This window comes from Canis aureus, chromosome 11 (assembly GCF_053574225.1).
Source record: "Canis aureus isolate CA01 chromosome 11, VMU_Caureus_v.1.0, whole genome shotgun sequence".
Classification (NCBI taxonomy): domain Eukaryota; kingdom Metazoa; phylum Chordata; class Mammalia; order Carnivora; family Canidae; genus Canis; species Canis aureus.
The window spans coordinates 49,408,923-49,429,641 of NC_135621.1; the positions used below are offsets into that span (position 1 = coordinate 49,408,923).

Sequence of the window (20,719 nt, forward strand, 5' to 3'; positions counted from 1 at the left end):
TAAATAAATAAATAACTATTAAAAAAAAAAGAGAGAAAAAATTAAATAAAAAATAAAAAAAATAAAAAAAGAGAGAGATTGGTGATGTCCAGGACACGCTACCCCAAAATATGGAAAGCTTTTTCCTCCCTCTATAAAATGTAACAACCAAACACAACATATAAAACTTCATTGAATACTAGACATTCCTGCATACTTAAGTATTTAAGGAGTGTTATGACATCTATAACTTATTTTTAAATGATTCAGCAATAATATAAAATATGTATTGGCAGATAATTGGAGAGTGATGAAATAAATATGGCAAAAGATAACAATTGTTGGATCTAGGTGGAGAGTATACAGATGTTCACTGTAATTTTCTTTCAATTTCTCTCCACGTATGAATATATTAGTAATAAAAATTTTGAGAGATCAAAACCTAGTCTCCAAGCTTCTGCTTAACCTCAAATTTTTATTTTTACTTTTATTTATGTATTTATGTATTTATTTATTTATGTATTTATTTTAACCTCAAAATTTTAAAGTACACTACAAATTATATAAATTAAATAAGTGAGTTTTTATCAACTATCCTACAAATTAAAATAAGTTTCATTCAAAAAGTGAGTTTCTTTGGGGCACCTGGGTAGCTTAGTTGGTTGAGTTTCTGATTATTAATTTCAGCTCAGGTCATGATCACAAGGGTTATGAGATCTAGCCCTGAATTGGGCTTCTGGCTCAGCTGGGTTAAGATTCTTTTTTCTTTTAAGAGTTTTATTCATTTACTCGTGAGAGACACAGAGAGAGGCCGAGACACAGACAGAAGGACAAGCAGGCTTCCTGCAGGGAGCCTGATGCAAGACTCAATCCCAGGACCCCAGGATCACAACCTGAGCCAAAGGCAGATGCTCAACTGCTGAGCCACCCAGGTGACCCTGGTTACGATTCTTTCCTTCCTTCTCCCTGTGCCCCTCATTTCCCCTTGCTTACACAGTCTCTCTCTCTAAAGTAAAGAGAAGAAAAGGAAAGAAAAGTGTGTTTCTTTCATTTGCTGAGGATCTACCTAGTCGAGACCATTCTATGTGTGCAATGCTGATTCAGAAATGATGTCAAAGACAAGGATCTAGGAGCCCCTGGGTGGCTCAGTAAGTTGGGCATCTGCCTTTGGCTGAGGTCATGATCCCAGGGTACTGGGATCCAGCCCTGCTTTAGCTCCATGCTCAGTGGGGAGTCTGATTCTTCCTTTGCCCCTTCCCTACTGCTGTGCTTGTGCTCTAAGATAAATATAAAATCATAATCATAAAAATAAAACTTAATCATAAAAATAAAAACTTAAAAAAAGTTAAGGATCTAGTGTTTAGGAGTAGAATTAGCACCTGTTAAGAAATTAGGGGGGATTTCCTGGGTGGCGCAGCGGTTTAGCGCCTGCCTTTGGCCCAGGGCGCGATCCTGGAGACCAGGGATCGAGTCCCACGTCGGGCTCCCGGTGCATGGAGCCTGCTTCTCCCTCTGCCTGTGACTCTGCCTCTCTCTCTCTTTCTGTGTTTCTCATAAATAAATAAAATCTTAAAAAAAAAAAAGAAAAAAAGAAATTAGGATGGTAAAATTATCAACCAGTGCTGGAGAATTTAAGAGTAATGGGAGATCTCTAGGGACCTATGGGATCTTGTGCCAACCTTTAGAAATGGGGAGAATTTGATTAGCAAAGACATGAAATAAGGATGACTTTAGATTTTTTTTTTTTTTAGTTTATTCATAGAGACATAGAGAGAGAGAGAGAGAGAGAGAGAGAGAGGCAGAGACACAGGCAGAGGGAGAAGCAGGCTCCATGCAGGGAGCCCGATGCGGGACTCGATCCCAGGTCTCCAGGATCACGCCCTGGACCGAAGGTGGCGCTAAACCGCTGAGCCACCCGGGCTGCCCAGCAAGTTTTTTTTTACAATAGTATTTTGATCTTTTTTTTTTTTTCAAAGATTTTATTTATCTGAGAGAAAGAGAGAGTAGAGAGAGAGCACAAGCATGGAGGAGAGGCAGAGGGAGAAGGAGAAGCAAACTCCCCGCTGGCAGGGAGCCCGATGGTGCTCTATCCCGGGACTCTAGGATCATGACCTGAGCTGAAGGCAGACGCTTAACCGACTGAGCCACCCAGGCATCCTTTAGCATGTTTTTTTTTTTTTTTTAATTTATTTATTTATTTATTTATTTATTTATTTATTTATTTATTTATAAAGATTTTTTTATTCATTTATTCATGAGACACAGAGAGAGACTGAGAGAGAGTCAGAGACACAGGCAGAGGGAGAAGCAGGCTCCATGCCGGGAGACCGATGTGGGACTTGATCCCGGGTCTCCAGGATCACACCCTGGGCTGAAGGCAGCGCTAATCCGCTGAGCCCCCCGGGCGTCCCCTTTAGCATGTTTTATAAACCAAAGATATAAAATTGTCATTCTGAACTTCAAATCACTAGGAGATAATTGGTATATCTTCACTGAGTTGGTATAATTCTAGACTCAGAAGCACAAAATGTGGCCAGTGTACCTATATGACAAATGCATGATTTTCTTTAGTTTTTTTTTAAATATTGAAAACCGTTCTCAGATTCATTTGATAACATTTTCTTTTTCAAGACTTATCTATTTTTTTAGTAACCTTCATACCCAATGTGGGGCTCGAACTCATGACCCCAAGACCAAGCGCCACGTGCTCCCCAGACTGAGCCAACCAGGTGCCCTTCCCTAGGTAACTTTTGAGCACAATTAGAGTCAGAGAGCCCTTAAACTGCTAGGTACTAATTTAGGAGTTGGTAACTTTAATTGCTGGTAGGTATTAGATCTTTTAAGTGTGAAAAGGTGATGACTCTGATTAATCTGGTAGCAGTAACTAGTGGCAGCTAATAAAATAGGCTGATGTGAAGGCTAATCTGGGCTCTCTATCAGGGCCTCTAACATTCAAGGGAGATAAATGGATGAGCTCTTTGCACATTGTACTAATCTAGGCAGGCCCCACTGTAGTCGTTCCCAGAAGTATGGTCTCTGGTTCTTTTAAGTATTATCTCAGCCAATTCCAATAACATTCCTTTTCACATAAAACTAAGACTTACTTGAAACCTACTGAGTTATTGAGGGTTATGGAGTTCTGGTATTCATAAACTAAAATTATGATTTGTTAGAGTTTAATGAGGCCTAATTCAGTGTTCTGGGGAGACTGCATACATGTATAGCTGCTATAGTGGCCTGTATGGCTGGTAGAAATTCCCATAATTTCTAGGACAAACGCTTTTATTATCAGTACTTCACCTGAATGGTTTTAGTTTAGCTATGGCTTTAAAGAGTTGCTGTTCTTACATTTCATGCCCAGTGAAGCCTTATCATTATCAGTTTGCTCTGGGGTTTTAATTTACTATATAAAGTATAGTATATATTTGTGTCAGTAGTTGTTTTAGTGTGGAATTTTACGATATTTAGACTTTAGGATATGTAAACATTGTTTCAACAATCAATAAGCCATACTAGAATTGCAAAAATAGATGCATACATAATATCCCCCAATTTTCCCACAGAATGACACTTCCGTATTATGCCCACCTATTTTTCCAGTGGAAAATGAGAATGAGTAGGTAGGAAGGCAATATAGGATATAGGTAGTTCTAGAGTTTTCTCTCCTCCCTGAAGCCATAATTGGCAAAAATAGCTTGAGACCAACTACTCTAGCTACGTTCTGTGGAACTCTAGAAAATGGTGACTCCGGCAGCCCCGGTGGCTCAGCAGTTTAGTGCTGCCTTCAGTCCAGGGTGTGATCCTAGAGACCTGGGATCGAGTCCCACATCAGGCTCCCTGGATGGAGACTGCTTCCCCTCTACCTGTGTCTCTGCCTCTCTCTCTCTCTCTCTCTCTCTCTCTCTCTGTGTGTGTGTGTGTGTGTGTCATAAATAAATAAATAAAATCTTTAAAAAAATGGTGACTCAAGAATAATTGCCTCTCTGGCCAATTAAGCTGGGGTGGCACTGAATAGTAGAGTCCCTCTCTTAATGCATAGAAGCATATTGAAGGCTCTGAGAAGTCCTAAAGCAATTCTGTTTAATGGTTAATCAAATAAACAAACTTATTTGGCAGAGGAAGTTTCTTTCTTTCTTTCTTTTTTTAAATAAACTCTACACTGAACATAGGCCTTGAACTCATGACCCTGAGATCAAGAGTCACATGCTGTACTGACTGAGCCAGCCAGGTGTCTCTGAGGAAGATTTCTTGCTCTGAAAAAATATTCTCTGGAAATTCTTCTCTTGGAAAATGCCTCATCTATCTATCCCTCCATCCATTCATTCAACAAATATATACTGAATGACTACTACATGTTACATGCTTTGAACAAGACAAAGTTGGCTATGACCAATATTATCACTTTCTATGAGCCCCTCACTTTTCATGAGGGCTAGTTCAGGGCATTAGTTGCACTATGTTTTGTTTTGCCACTAATAGTAACTTTGCTAATGGAGAGAAAGAAAAAGCTGGCAGGAAACAATGACAAAATTGGCTAGATATGGGGAATTATAAAGAACACTGAATGGAGAAATGTTGATGCCTTGACAGAGGCAATGAACTTGAGCAAGGTTAGGAAAAAAGAAATCTTGAGTTGGTGGGGGTGCCTGGCTGGCTCAGTTGGTAGAGTGTGTGACTCTTGATCTTGGGGTTGTGAGTTTATCCTCATATTGGGTGTAGAGATGATTTAGAAATAAGATATATTTTTTTAAGATTTTATTTATTTATTTGAAAGAGAGCGAGGGAGCACAAGCAGGAGGAGTAGCAGACAGAGAGGGAGAAACAGCTCCCCGCTCAGCAAGGAGCCCAATGCAGGGCTTGATCCCAGGACTCTGAGATCATGACCTGAGCAAAGGCAGATACTTTATTGCTTTATTGACTGAGTCACCCAGGTGCCCAAAAATAAAATCTTAAAAAAAAAGGAAATCTGATTTGGAGTATATGTATCAATCAGGCTGCTTTTGTTCGCAAATCCCATACTTTGGGATAAATTCTAGTCACCGGCAGGAAGATAATATAAACAGCTTCATTCGGCCTCTTACAGGTTTCACATCCAGCCATTTCTGCTGCTGCTGTGGCTCTGGCTGTTCTGCTGGGATTCTCTGGCTTCCTCTCCTATCACCATTTCTACTTGCCGTTAAAGCCTGAATTACTCAACCCTGATCTTCACTCTTTCTGTGGCCAGGTTTTTGGTTTTTTGCTTTTTTTTAAAGACTTATTTATTTATTCATAAGACACACACACACACACACACACACACACACAGAGGCAGAGACACAGGCAGAAGGAGAAGTAGGCTCTTCGCAGGAGCCTGATGTGGGACTCAATCCTGGATCCTGGGATCACGATCTGAGCCGAAGGCAGCAACCCAACTGCTGAGCCACCCAGGCGTCCCTGTGACCAGGTCTTGATAAGACACCTGCCTCTAGACCAGGTATCTGACTGCCAGGGTCTCTGCTATTTGCCAGAAACATAAGGCCTTTATCTAAAGGACATTTCATGTAGTTCTTAATATGAAGCCTTTTAAACTAATAGCACTCAGATCCTGTGTGTTCCTTTCACCATGACTTTTTTTTTTCTCTTAATGATTTTACTTATTTATTCATGAGAGACACACACAGAGAGGCAGAGACCTAGGCAGAGGGAGAAGCAGGCTCCCTGCAGGGAACCCGAAGCAGAACACAATCCCAGGACCCTGGGATCACACCTGAGCCAAAGGGAGCCACTGAACTACGGAGCAACTCAGATGCCCACCATGACCTTTTCATTGAGAGTTTTCTATCTCTCTCCACACTTGTGTACAGAATCATCAACCTGTGGCTTTACTCTTGTGTTCTTCTCCTTGATATCTGCTTCATCAGAAAGGTTGCGTAGATTCTTAAGATCAGCACTCATGCCCAGCTTTAACAGCAGGAGAAAGAAGAACTTTCAGACAAATAAACAGGAAAGGAGTTGTTGCAGATGTGGAAGAAAAATAAGGAAAAAGTAGCACAAGGTTTCCTTTGGGTTTTTGAAGCATGCACAAACCACCATATTGCATAAGCAAATGGCAATACTGCTAAGAAGCAAAAGATGAAGAGTTGGCAGAAATGTATAGTTTATTGTAAAAAGAAAACAAAACATAACAAAGCGAACGAATAATGTAAATGAATTTGGGCATAAATGCTAAAGTGCTTACATAAATGGCTGATCATAGAGCTTTCTACAGCCAAGCACATTTAAACATTTTGTCATTTTGCAGCATCAATATGGTTGGGCTCCAAGTGAAAAGTGTTTCTGATACCACCCACTGTGTTGTAACCCTAATCTCTATCATCTCCTGTGCATGACACTCACTTTAAAACACAAAGGAGCATCTGACTCTGAGGCAGCTGGCTTTGGCTTCCAAGGCTGAGGGGATTGCATGCAGGATGGCGATAGCTTGATCAACTTCCTCTCTCTGGAGGAAGTGGGGTGGGGGACGGCCCAGCCTTGGCGGGGTGACATTCAGGAAAGGGAAAACATCCAGAACTACTTGAAATTCCCCAAAAACAATTCAGTAAATACTCATTGGGCATTTACTGTGTACAGTACACAACAAAAGGAATAATGTCCTCCCTGAAGATTACTACCTCCTCAGGGGTTATTACTCCTTTTTTTCCCCCCAAAGTACAAATGTCCCAATAAATGTCCCAATAGTGTTTTTTTTTTTGTTTTGTTTTGTTTTTTGTTTTTTGTTTTTTTTTCCAATAGTGGTTTTAAATACATAAAGTTCAGGATGCCTGGATGGCTCAGCTGTTGAGCATCTCCCTTCGGCTCAGGGTGTGATCTCATAGTCCGGGATGGAGTCCCACCTGGGCTCCTTGCAGGGAGAGTGCTTCTCCCTCTGCCTGTGTCTCTGCCTCTGAGTTTCTCATGAATAAGTAAATAAAACCTTTAAAAATACGTATATAAAATTCACAAAGTTTCAAAGGAAACCAATTGTATTGAAACAGTCATCAAACTAGCAAATCTGTGATACAATAAAGCGTAAGCTTCCTTTTTTTTCCCCCCCAAAAAAGCTCTACACCCAACCTGGCGTTTGAACTCACAACCCAGAGATCAAGAGGTGCACGGTCTACTACTGAGCTAGCCAGCCCCTAATACATCTGCTTCTTTATGAATGCTTTAAATAACAAGCGGTGAGTTATTAGTGGTGAGTCTAATAATTCCTGTGATTTCAAATAGTGTTGAGTGTAAATGTACTGTGAGAGACCCGCAACAACTTTAATGCAATGTAAAAATATCAATAATTTCTGTTGGTGATAAAATCACAAGTACTGCTAGTGCTGCTGTGTTGCTGCCTACATTTATAAGAAAGCAATGCTAACTTCAGTTAGAGGTTAGTAAAAATAAATGTTTAATTTTCTTGCTGTCCAAGTTCATAAACTTGTGAATTCAATCCCCTTAGCCTTTGTAGACTGCAGGTCAAGAATTTCTCATCTTGGGGCACCTGGGTGGCTCAGTGATTGAGCATCTGTCTTTGGCTCAGGTTGTGATCCTGGGGTCTTGGGATAGAGTCCCGCTTTGGGTTCCCCATAGGGAGCCTGCTTCTTCCTCTGCCTGTTTCTGCCTCTCTCTCTGTGTCTCTCATGAATAAATAAAATCTTTTAAAAATTTTTTTCTCATCCTGTGCATGTGTGTGCTTGTGTGTGCACACATGTGCTTCAGAGAGGGTAGCATGTTGGAACAATAAATTACCTAAATAATCATAGTATGAGGTAGAAAAGGGTAAGTGTTCTAAGATAGGAACCACAAAGCCCTATAGGGATTCAGCAGGGACAGGAAATCAACAAAGGTAATGGTGTGGGAAAGAGAGGGCTGGGCGTATTGAAGACCCACTGGTGTATGCCAAGACTTCTCGATTTTGCCTCTGCTTATTTTCATTGTGCAGAGATAAAACAGAAATATAGCCGTAAGAGTATTTAAAAATGTTAATGTGGCCATGTCTCTGGGCAGCAGTGTGCCAATGCCAGGCAATAGATCATCGTTAGCCTAAGTCAGTGGTTTCAAAGTGTGGTCCCTGGAACAGGTACCCTCAGAAAGAGGTAAAGAGGAAGAAAAGAGAGTAGAGATAAGAGAGAGAAGCATTTTATCTTCTGAGTCATGCTTTTCTTCCCTTCCTCCTCATTCCCAGCTCATTAAACTGGCTAAGGCTGGACTACCTTTGGAGCTAGCCTTATGTGGAGTATGAGTTAGAGCAGTGTTGAGTTTGTTCTCAGGATTCCTTTGCACTCTTACAAATTGTTAAGTACTCAAAGAGCTTTTGTTTGTGTGAGCTATGTCTATAAACACTTATTGTGCTAGAAATTAAAATTGAGAAATTTAAAAATGTTTTTTAATTCATAAAAAAGTTAGCCCATTATGTGTTCACATAAGTAGAATTTTTGTATGTGTATGAAACAATTGTATTTTCTAAAACAAAAATATTAGTAAGGAAGGAGACATTGTCTTCTGTGTTTTTGAATCTCTTTCATCTCTGACTTAATGGAAGACAGTTGGCCTCTGTATCTACTATTGTAGTATGTTGCAATAGTCCATGTTTTATAGCCTCTGGAAAGCTCTGTCTTCTTCTCAAAGAATGAGAGTGAACTAGGCAAATAATGTCTTACTATTATTGCAAAAATAGTTTTGACCTTGTGGAGGGGTCCTCAGATCATACTCCAAGAACTCTTGATTTAGGGATTTCTTCTAATTTCTTCTGTTTTATAATTTGCATTTTCCTTAACTATAGGAAAAGACTGATTCTATAATTTGAAATAAATGGTATAAAATTCAAATATGTCTGTCTTGGATAGTGCTTGTTCTCCTTCCCGATGTCCAGGTGTCCCTCCACCTTTCTCATTCTGTTCTGTGACCTAAATGGACAATATCAATAGACTCCAGTTGGATTTGATCAAGGGGTAGCACTGGCAGGGGATCAAAGGGAGAGAGGAGAGTGATGTTGGGGTATTTATTCCCAGGTTGAAAAGGGTTCACTCTGTCCTTCACTGGGGGGTGGGGGCAGAGTTCTTGACACAGGACTCTGCACACAACCCTACATACTCTTCCTGTGAGCCCTTCCTACCCACATCCCTTCAGGCATAGGTGTCATAATGTGCCTCCCCATTACTAGCCCAAGGTGATTGGACTGTATGATTTATCTCTATCCTGCCTGCACTTTTGGAAACAGTCCCTTTATTACACCCTCCTCAAAATTCCTAACTTGTGTGTATCATCCATTTCTTGCCGAACTCTGACTAATGCAAGCTGAGAGGACCTGAAGGCTAACTTCAGTTAAAGTATTGCCCATGCCATTGTATCCACTTGATTTTAATGGAAGTTAGGAGGCTGTAATGTTCTGGTGTCTCAGAGCCTAAGATCTTTAATGGCGTGGGAAAGAGAGAGTTGGGTGCATTGAAGACCGACTTGTGTGAGCAAAGACTTTTTATTTTGCCTCTGCTTGATCTTATTTCCTTTCTTTCTTTGCATCCTTCCTCCTTTTCTTTCTTTTCTCTCTCTTTCTTGATTTTATTTAAAGATTTTATTTATTTATTTATTTATTTATTTATTTATTTATTTATTTATTCATGAGGTACACACAGAGAGAGAGGCAGAGACACAGGCAGAGAGAGAAGCAGGCTCCACTCAGGGAACCTAATGTGGGACTCGATCCCAGGACTCCAGGATCACACCCTGAGCCGAAGGCAGGCACTCAACCGCTGAGCCACCCAAGCTTCCCTATTTATTTTTAAAGTAAACCCTCCACCCAGCATGGGGATTGAACCCACAATTCCGAGATGGAGACTCACATACAGTACCAACTGACCAACCAGGCGCCCCTACTTGATTTAATTTTCATCTGTGCAGAGGTAAAACGGAAATATAGCTGCAAAAATATTTATTTTTTTTTAATTTTTTATTTATTTATGATAGTCACAGAGAGAGAGAGAGAGGAGGAGACACAGGCAGAGAGAGAAGCAGGCTCCATGCACCGGGAGCCCGATGTGGGATTCGATCCCAGGTCTCCAGGATCGCGCCCTGGGCCAAAGGCAGGCGCCAAACCGCTGCGCCACCCAGGGATCCCTGCAAAAATATTTATAAATGCTAACGTGGCCATATGTCTGGACCACACTGTACCAATGCCAGGCGATGGATCGTGATTAGCCTAAGTTGGTGGTTCTCAAAGTGTGGTCGCTAGACTGCCAGCAGTGTTACCAAGGAACTTGTTAGAAATGCAATTCTAACAAATGGTGCCTGGGTGGCTCAGTCTGTTAAGCATTTGCCTTAGGCTCAGGCCATTATCTTGGGGTCCTAGGCAGGCTCCCAGCTCAGTGGGAAGTCTGCTTGTCCCTCTCCCTCTGGACCTTCACCCCCAATCATGCTTTCTCTCTCAAATAAATAAATAAAATGTCTTTTAAAAAATGCAAATTCTCAAGTCTCACCTGAGTCCTACTGAATCAGAAACTTTGAGGGTAGGTCCTAACAATCTTTGTTTTCAGAAGCCTTCTAGAGGATCCTGATGCTTGGTAAAGTTTGAGAAACTTTACCCTCAGAAACTCATGACATTCCAGTTCCCTAAATTGCAGGCTTCCCTTACAGCTAGGGATGGTCATGTGATTCTTTCACACCCTACTGCCTTCCACTTGGGCATTTTATCTGAAGCTGCAGTAACCACCCTGCAATCTTGGGGCAACAAGATAATTGTAGAAGCACTGACCTTGACATCACTGCTCACCTCCAGAATTCTTGTTATGTGGGGGAAAAAAGCCACCCACATCCTCCCAGAATTTAAGCCACTGCTTAGATTTTCTGTTAAACAAACATATTTCTGACTTTCTGACATGGTTTATAACAAATCTTGTCCCTTCATGATGATAAAAACTTTAAATATTTTAGTGTTGAAATAAGTATTAAATATGGAACAGGGGGCAACATTCTTATGGATTTTTAAAAAATATTTATTCATTCATGAGAGTCACACAGAGAGAGGCAGACACATAGGCAGAGGGAGAAACAGGGCTTCCCACGGGGAGCCTGATGTGGGACTCAATCCCAGGACCCCGGGATCACGCCCTGGGCCAAAGCCAGACACTCAATCACTGAGCCACCCAGGTGCCTCTTTTACGGACTTTTAAGATAATTTTTAGCATGTGTGGCTTAATTCTTGCTGAATCCTAGATACTTTGGGATAAAAGAGCCTTCATTCTAAGGAGCTCTCTGGAGCTGTTTGAGACACATTTTTAAGAGAAACTATGTTGTGGTTTCATTAAAATCAGGGTTGAGGCTTTCTAAGAAAATAGTAGTGGTCAGTAAAAAGGAAAAGTTGTTTCCCACTCTTACACTTCTGACCCACGTGTGTGGGTGTTTTCCTTACCTAAAGCAATTTTGACACTAACTATCTGGAGTTAGGGCAGTTCCCACAGGTTAAAGACTCAGTCCCATAAGACTGTCCCCACTTTTAGAGGCCCATCCCAAGTCCCAGGTTGTGATCTGTCCTGACCGCCCAGCTATAAATGGGGGATTTCCACAATGCATTCTTCAGGTTTGATAAATTTCTAGAACTGTTCACAGAACTCAGGAAAGAGCTTCCATGGCTTTACCTGGATCGCAAACCTTCTTAGTGCCTCAATGTATATGCCAACTCAGGAGTTCTCCAAACCCGGTCATTTAGGTTTTATTATGGGGGCTTCATTACATAAGCATGATTGATTAAATCATTGGCCATTGGTGATTAAGTCCATTTCCAGCTCCTTTGCCTTCTCTAGAGGTAGGGAGTTGGGCTGAAAGTTCTGACATTTTCATTATATACTTGCTTCCTCTGGCAACCAGCTATCCTCCATGAAGTTACCTCATTAGCATAAATCCATGTGTTCAAAAAGGGGCACCTGGCTGGCTCAGTGGTAGAGCATGTGACTCTTGATCTCAAGGTCTTGAGTTCAATCCCCAGGTTGGGCCTAGAGCTTATTTAAAAGAAAAAAAAAAAAAAGGCTTCTTATGAATAACAAAAATGCTCTCCTTACCCCTATCACTCAAAAAATGATAAGGGTTTTAGGAGCTCTATGTCAGGAACCAGGATGAAGATTAAATATATATTTCTATTATATCACAATATTACAGTTAATTAATTTCAGGCTCTGTGATTCTCTTTCTCTCTGCCCCTTCTCCCACTCGTGATAGTGCTCTCTCTTTCTTTCTCTCTCTAATAAATAATTAAATAAATAAATAAGATCTAAAAAGAAATTTAAAAGGAACGCCGGAGTACTAAAGCCAACATTGGAAAAATCAGAACATTTTCTACATTACATTTAGTATGTTTCCACTATCTTTTGGAGAGTGCTTTGCATTACTAATACCATCTAAAGCTCTTCATTTGGCTTCATAAGATTTTGTGATTCCTATATATACAACACAAAACAAGACTCAGAGAGCCAGATTAGCTGCATTCACAGAGTTAATAACAGAGCCCACTATCATGGTACTCAATGTTTATGATATGTCCATGATAGTATGCACCAATTTACCTTTAAATTTGTGAATCTTGTTTATGATGTGCAATCATCAGCCCACCTAAATGATTGTGCTTTTGTATTAGTTTTAGGGTCAACTAAGGGAAAGTAAGAAGGAAATCAAGCAGATCAAGAAACTTCTCTGATGCCCTTGTGAGATTGCCTGGATTTTAAAGACCAGGATCCTAAGATGTATCCACTTTTATGATCTTTAGATTTCTATGTTGGAAGCTGGGATCCTAGACTCCTTTCCCCCTATATAAAGTGTGTCAGGTAAAGGAGTGTGGTTAAGGGAATGTATTCTATAAATTAAGAAATATTTCCTAAGATCTGATACTGATAATAAATGGGACAAGAAAAGGCAAAGTCTAAATGGGCCTACTTGTTTTTCTTCACTATTTTTCCTCCCAACATGAAGAAGTGGGGAATGAAATTTTAGTCTATGGTATCTCCCTTACCTATATTAGAGGATTTCAGTCATGGGTGTTCATAAAACCCACCTGGGGAATTTGAAACTTCACCTTTCTTTCTTTTTTTTTTTTTTTTTTTTAAGATTTTATTTATTTATTCATGAGAGACACACAGAGAGAGAAGAGAGAGGCAGAGACATAGGCAGAGGGAGAAGCAGGCTCCTTGCAGGGAGCCCGATGTGGGACTTGATACCAGATCCATGACCTGAGTCGAAGGCAGGCACCCAACCGCTGAGCCACCTAGGCGTCCCTAAACTTCACCTTTCTAAATCTTGTTTCTGGAGTCCCCGATACTACAGGTGTGAGTGGACCCAGATATCTGCACCCCAGGTGATTATGATGCAGGTGGTCCAGCCACCATACTATATAAAATGCTATTGTTCCACAAACTTGGGGCATAGATGAAAAAATCTGAACTGTAATCAAGTCTTTATTTCTACCATCTTCACCATAGCCTGGGCAATGGTCCTATTCCTAAATTTGCCCTTATTCCTAAAACATCCACAGCCCCTAAGCTGAATAGCACTCTGCTGGATCTTGGCTTGTCTGTCCAAACCAGTGTATGCAAAACTGATGAAGGTTTAAATCTTTAAGCAAGATACTTAAAAAAAAAAAAAAAAAAAAAGTATCCTAAGGTGTTAGAATGCTTTCATTAGGGGCACCTCGGTGGTTCAGTGGTTGAGCATCTGCCTTTGGCTCAGGTCGTGATACTGGGGTTCTGGGGTTGAGTTCCCCATTGGGCTCCCCGCAGTGAGCCTGCTTCTCCCTCTGCCTATGTCTTCCTCTCTCTCTGTATCTCTCATGAATAAATAAACAAAATCTTAAAAAAAAAAAAGTTGCTTCCATTACACTTTAGTTTCTTTGCGGGGAATTAACCTAACAATACCTGTTAGTCTAATTCCATTGCTGAACGATTCCTGTCCACGTCCCTCTTCTGCCTATAGAATCATTCCTTCTAGACTCACCCTGTTCTTCGTGAAGCCTTCTTCCATAAACCTATCCACAGGGACCATCCCTTATTCACCACTATCCCTTGCACGTGCCAACGGTAGCACCTATCATCTTGTCCTGGGACTGCCTAATTTAGTTCTGTATCTCCAGTTCTAGGAACAGTGCCTGCCAAATAGCAGGCGCTTAATAACTGCGGAACAAACGAATGGATGTCAAAGACTAGGCCCGAGAGTTGTAAAAATCAATGTGGACTGAGAAACAAAACACGGAAATGTCAAGGGCTGAGCGCCAGGCGTTGCAGGCCTAGAAAGAATAAAAATAACCCCATCACAGCAGAGTCCTCTTGAAGGCATCACCTGTTCCCTTTTTCCACTTGGCTTTGCAACATTCTTCCGACAGCCCAATTTCCCGCTCACTAACTCATTCCCTTCCCACTCAGGACAGGTCAGGCAGGTATCCCAGCTCAGCAGCTCTGATTGGTCGGCGATGATTTCATTGTTAGGAAACATCCGGGCTTTTCGCCTCCGCGCACCCTCCCCGCCCCCCCCCCCCCGCCCCAGCCCTGCGCGGCGAGCTTCCCTCTCCCGCGTCCGCCCCACCCGTTGGCTGGAGCAAAACAACTGCCTCTCCCCGGACCGCTTCTCAGCCTCGCCTGCGCCTTCCCTTCCCGTCTCCGAGCCCCAGAGAGGCGTTTGTATCCTCCAATGAGCGCCTAACAGGACTTTGCTAGCCAATCAGCAGCCAGCCCCCTGCGATTGCGGGTGGGACTAGGCTTCCACACCTATAACTGCACAGCGCGTTGGCTCCTCGATGGCGCTTGTCTTACGCAAGGCTTAGGGATCAAAAAAGAGAGGGGCATGGTTCTCGTAGGACGGGAAGGATCCGCACACACTTTCTGGATTTGACCGTTTTCGAGGACTGGCCAATCGCTTTTCGGATACTTCCCCGCCTTTTGCGCGTTCATTTAAAAAAAGCCAGTGTGACGGACTTGGAAATTGGTTCCGTGACGGACACGCACTGGAAGCCAATGGTTGAGGGTTCAAGTCGCCCTTTGGGCCAATAAGAAAAGGGAATCGCTAGGGCTCGGTCTTTGCGAGGCGGAGCGCAGGTGGGCGTTATTTGATTGATGGCCATGTCTACTTATGGCTGGCAGCGTGGGTCAGTCCCTGACGCCCAGGGGCGGGGCTGGGTAAAGTAAATGGTAATGAAGGGTTGGGTCTCGCTCAGTGGGCGGTGTTTGATGGATAGTTGACCTTGCCAATTGAAGGTGGTCACTGGGGCCCAATAGGAAATCAGGAGCCGGGAGGCGGGGCATTGTGGGCGGGGAAAGCTAAGTACGGCGGTAGAGAGCCGCCGAAGTGGGAGGGAGGGTGGTGATTGACGGGCCGCGTGGCCAACCAGGTGCGACACGAGGGCTGCACCGTCCCGATGGGCGGGGGCTGGGGGCGGGGCCCGCCGGGGGGCGGGGAGGACAGGGTGCGGGGAGGGGGTTGCAGAAGGAGCGGAGCGGCTGCTGCTCAATGGCGGAAAAGCCGCCGGTGCTCTGACCGCCTGGTCCCCCTAGCAGTTGCGGGGGAGTTTCCTGCCGGCGCGGCTGGAGTCTCTGTTTCTCAGGGTTCGGTGGCTGGAAGATGCTCCAGAGAGACGAGGCTGCGGCGGAGGAGGTGGCGGCGGCCGAATCGGCAACGGCGCTAGGGTGGAGAGAAGGCGGCAGCGGCGGCGGCGGCGGCGTGCGGGGCCCGACGGTGTAAACAGCCCCGGAGGCGGCGGAGGCGGCGGCCGAGAGCCCGACGGGGCAGCGGCGGCTGAGGCAGGGTCGCGCCTCGGTCGGAGGCCCGGGCGGAGTGCAGCAGGGGGTCTCTGCGGACGCCCTCGACCTCGCTTCCCTCCCTCGCCCCAGGTAAGGCCGCCCAGCGCCCCGCCGCAGGGGAAACGGCTCGCGGGCAGCGCCGAGGCCCCGGACCGTTTTCGGGGCGCCGCCGGCTGCGGGCGTGGGCCCTGCCTGCCTGGTCCTGGCCTCCTGGCTCGGGCGCCGGGGAGCCTGGGCGAGCAGGACGCCGGGCCTGGCTCCGGGCTGGGCCCCTTCCCCAGCCGCCGCCTCCGCGCTCGGCCGAGGCCGGGAGAGGCTCGGGGCAGGGAATTTTACTTTGCTCCAGCGCCTGCGAGTAAGCTGCGGTGCCCGGCCTCCGAGTCGGCGAGCATCTCCTTCACGCCGCCACGCTGGGGCCACCCCAGGCCTTAACCCCTCCCTTCCTGGATCGCGCCTGTTGGGAGACGAGACCCTACCTTTCCCGGCTCTTGCCTCCGAGCTTCTGCCCCACTCTGCGCTCCATTTCACTTCCTTGTTAAATCTTCTTTCTCGCTCCTCTGGCCGTGCGTCTCACCACCTCCTTCCTTCTGAAAAGTGGCTTTAAATCGCCCCTTTTCTTCTCAGCCGACTCCGGGCCTCCCTTCCCTTCCCTTCCCTTCCCTTCCCTTCCCTTCCCTTCCCTTCCCTTCCCTTCCCTTCCCTTCCCTTCCTTTCCCTTCCCTTCCCTTCGTTTCCCTTCCCTTTCCTTTCCTTTCCTTTCCTTTCCTTTCCTTTCCTTTCCCTTCCTTTCCTTTCCCTTTCCTTCCTTTCCCTTCCCTTCCCTTCCCTTCCCTTCCCTTCCCTTCGCCTCCCTTCCCTTCCCTTCCCTTCCCTTCGCCTCCCTTCCCTTCGCCTCCCTTCCCTTCCCTTCCCTTCCCTTCCCTTCCCTTCCCTTCCCTTCCCTTCCCTTCCCTTCGCCTCCCTTCCCTTCGCCTCCCTTCCCTTCGCCTCCCTTCCCTTCCCTTCCCTTCCCAAGCGATCCTTTTCGCATGTCATTCTTTTTAACAGAGAAGTCTTTAAATGAAACTTCTACAGCCGGTACCCCAGATCTTCCAGAGACCCTTTAAGAGTAGACTAATCAGCTTTATAGTGACAGTTCAGTTTTTTATTTATTTTATTTTATTTTTAATTTAACTGGGCCTAATATCCTTTAAAACAACAACAACAACAACAACAACAACAACTAAAGGTTGTATTCTTAAACGTTAAATGTGAAAGTAACACGAGGTAATTTTAAAAACGAAAGATTCAGTGAACGTTGAGAATAGTTATTTCATTTTTTTTTTTTTAAGTTGCCTGACCTCTAATGTGGAGTTTAGCAGATCCAGAACCTTTGCCCGTCTTACTTGGCAAAACTGCTTCTTAAGCGTTTGGAAGAGTCGGCCCAGATTCATCAGTATTCAAGTCGGCTTAAAAAGGACGTGAAAACTTTAAAAAGAAGACATTATATGAACGACTAACTAGGAAGCGGTTTTCGAGAAGTCATAGTTAAAGACCTTTTAAAATAGGCTCCACATGTTTAATGTATCAAAATAAAGTTGGCAGGAGTCTTGTAAAAGGATTATTTAGGAATTTGAGTAGTCTTAGTGATATGTAGCTATTTTGGGAAAAACATTCTTTTTCTGTTAACAAACGTTTACAATTGTGATGTGAGAATTACTGAGGTTTACTGTGGGATTAACACAGGAACTCATTTTATTTGAGCTACTGCACGGATGTAGAAGTGGTAGATTTTTCAGGGCAGATAGCGTAAGTCCATATGTTCTAGGAGGTGCAGAAACATGCCATCCACGCTGAATGTTAATGGACATTATTTCATTTACTTTCTCTGTTGTGTAATAGCAAAGTTCCTATTGTTGGCCTACTTTTAAATAGAGCATTTCTAAAGAGGGACAAGTTATTGTAATTATTATAATAGTCTTTTCCAAGTGTACAGGCTTTTAAAAAGTATGGTTGAAGTTATACTATTAAAATGGTAATTTTTTGAAGAAATATTTTTGTAGGCCTCCTGAAAGAGCACTGTGTTGTTTCAGTTGAACTTTTAAAATTTAGTATTTAGAACAGGTTTTTGTTTTTGTTTTTTTAAGTCAACGGGTTTTTTTTTTTTCCAGGGATAATCCTGTTTTAATTGTTTTCTTTTTCTCTCAATGTCTTATTTTTTTTTTTTAAAGATTTTATTTATTTATTTATTCATAGAGACACAGAGAGAGAGAGAGGCAGAGACACAGGCAGAGGGAGAAGCAGGCTCCACGCAGAGAGCCTGACGTGGGACTCGATCCAGGGTCCCCAGGATCACGCCCGGGGCTGCAGGCGGCGCTAAACGGCGGCGCTAAACCGCTGCGCCACCGGGGCTGCCCTTATTTTTTTTTTTTCTTTTAATGGTGCTTGTTTTTTCCCCTTTCATTTAGTTTTGCTCTCATAAAAGTCTTATCACAGTTTCTGCAGTGGCTTTTTATATTGCTTTATCAGCGTGGAGTAGTATTTTTATGTAATCTTTCATACCCATTTACTAAGTTTTTCTCAGTTTTTGTACATCATCCTTTGAATTTGTTCATGGCCTAGTTCTCTTAGAAGTGACCAGGAGAGCTTTCAATACCTGTTTTCTCATACCAGGTTTCTGCTTTCTGTAAAGACTCCAGCAATAGGTGAAAGCTTTAAAGTTTGTCTGATAGTCATGGCAATAAATAATATTTTATGTTAGTAATTAACATATTATAATTACCAACTCCCTTAAGATTACATCATCTAAATAGCTGTGCTTCTAAGAATATCTCATTTACAAATTGTAAAGGTCAGAAAAAGTTCTTGTTGAAAATTTATTTTCCTATAGTGAAAGATTATATGAAGACTTTTGAATTAAAATTTGGTGCTGATAGACTCTTGGAAGAGTAGAATTTGCCATAATGTAGCTCAGTGTTTGTGGAGATTCATTACAATGGTTTTATCATTGCCTCAGTTTTTAAACATGCCCTTGTCAATGGGTTGGTAAACATTTCTTTTATTGCACATGATACTGACAGTGAATGACCCCCTCCTTTTATTGTTAGTTACACATATTAACCACATTGTATGAAAAATTGCATGTTGCTTGTAACTTAAAAAATTTTTTTTTTAAAGATTTTATTTATTTATTCATGAGAGACAGAAAGAGAGAGAGAGAGAGGCAGAGATACGGGCAGAGGGAGAAGGAGGCTCCATGCAGGGAGCCCAATGTGGGGCTCGATCCCCGGTCTCCAGGATCATGCCCTGGGCCGAAGGCAGGCTCTCAACCGCTGAGCCACCCAGGGATCCCTACTTGTAACTATTTTAAAGTATTATTATGACATTGCCTAGGCTAGAAAGAAGTGAAATAGTATAATTCTAACTCCGTAGTGGTCTCTCATAAAATGCTCATTCTGTAGTGGTCTTTCATAAGGTAAAGTGAATAAAATTAACTTATTAAAATACAACGTGGTATTTTACTTTTTCTGTGAAATATACCTTTCACAGTTCATTGATTTTAAGCAAAAATTAGTTGGGAAACAACTGACAGTGTCAGTGTTAGAATAGTTAAAAAAAAATTCCAGAATTTGAATAGTAAAATTTATTCAAGTAATACTTAGCATAAAATATGAAATTATGGTTAGCGGTAAGCGAATTTGGGGGGAATATGGTTATTTCTGGATAGCCATTATTTTGTTTTTTCCCCCATATTGTACTTGATTCTTTTAATTGTTTTCTTAGTGAACTAATTTCAGAATCTGAGTTGGAACCAAATAATGTGTTAGGAGTTTTAAAGTTTTACTGTAGAATATATTTTATATATCACATCAGTAGAATTGTGGATTTAGGAGATTGATCAATTGGGGATATGAGGTAAAATTCTCAGATACTAGGTACACTCTGGAAATGTAATCTGTCTTTCCATCCCACTATCCATGCTCAAACTAAACAGTGAAGGGAAATGGGGTAGATTTGGGGAATATTGGTTTTTGTAGTTTTTGCTGGACTGTCATAAAATTCATGAAAGGATGGGGCCTATCATCATCTTCTAGCATCTGATTTAACATGTAGAGGTGAAAAGGTTCTTCATAATCTTTGTTTTATTCTTGTTTTTGTTGATAATACTTGTTATACTAAAACATTGATTTAAAATCAGTTGATCTTCTAGAGTGATTTAAGTATGCTAATATATCTGATTTGCCGTTTTGGAATCTTTTTTAAAATGAAACATTTCTAATGTGGTTTAACCTTTGCATAGACTGGACTTGAGTTACACTTCTCAATGTTTAAGCTATATCCTCTCCGGCCCCACAAAAAACCCCACCATTTAGACTAACTTGAGTGATTTGATCAGGTAGGTGAATCAATATTAATTGACAAAAATAAGTCTTTACTAAATTCTTGATAGAATGAAGTTTTCAAAAACGTAGTCTATATATTGTAGTTTAATATCTCAGATTTCATAAAGATCATGAGATTTTTTTATAGCATCATCTAGTAACCTAGGAAACAAATACCCTAAGGTAAATCATTATTTTTTTTTTTTAATTTTCATTCAAATTTCACGGTGTGTTATTTCTCCCTTTCAATTTAATGTTAATAACAGATGTAAACATTTTGCTCTGAATTATGGTAAGTCATGACACACAGGAGTTCTCAAGTAAATATTTTTCTTTTTTAACTACAGCTAACTTGTGACCATATCTACAATATCTTTATTGTTTCTTGGCATGACATATACCTTTTATAATGATACCCTTTCTAATAACTTATTTAAGTTCAAGAACTCAATAGTTTAACAATCAATTGTGGTATTTTAACTTGTTCATATATTAGAACAAATTTACCATGGTTTATGACAGTTAAAGCACAGCTCACCAATTTAAAGCTTTTTTTCATTTACTTTAGAAGACTATTAAGTAGATGGTTTGATATTGAGAGAG

The 20,719-nt window shown here is 42.2% G+C and overlaps 1 protein-coding gene across 4 annotated transcripts in view; it reads left to right on the top strand.

Moving 5' to 3' along the window:
- Window positions 1–14,508: 14,508 nt before the first annotated feature.
- PPM1B (protein phosphatase, Mg2+/Mn2+ dependent 1B) overlaps window positions 14,509–20,719 on the top strand; it is an 88,901-nt gene continuing 82,690 nt past the window's right edge. For 2 of the 4 annotated variants that reach the window (XM_077915250.1, XM_077915257.1), the window contains exon 1: window positions 15,417–15,845. The gene's annotated coding sequence lies outside the window, so the exon portion shown is untranslated. Of the gene's footprint in view, window positions 15,054–15,416; window positions 15,846–20,719 lie in introns of those variants that run through there. The other 2 variants (XM_077915251.1, XM_077915253.1) reach the window with 2 other exon arrangements.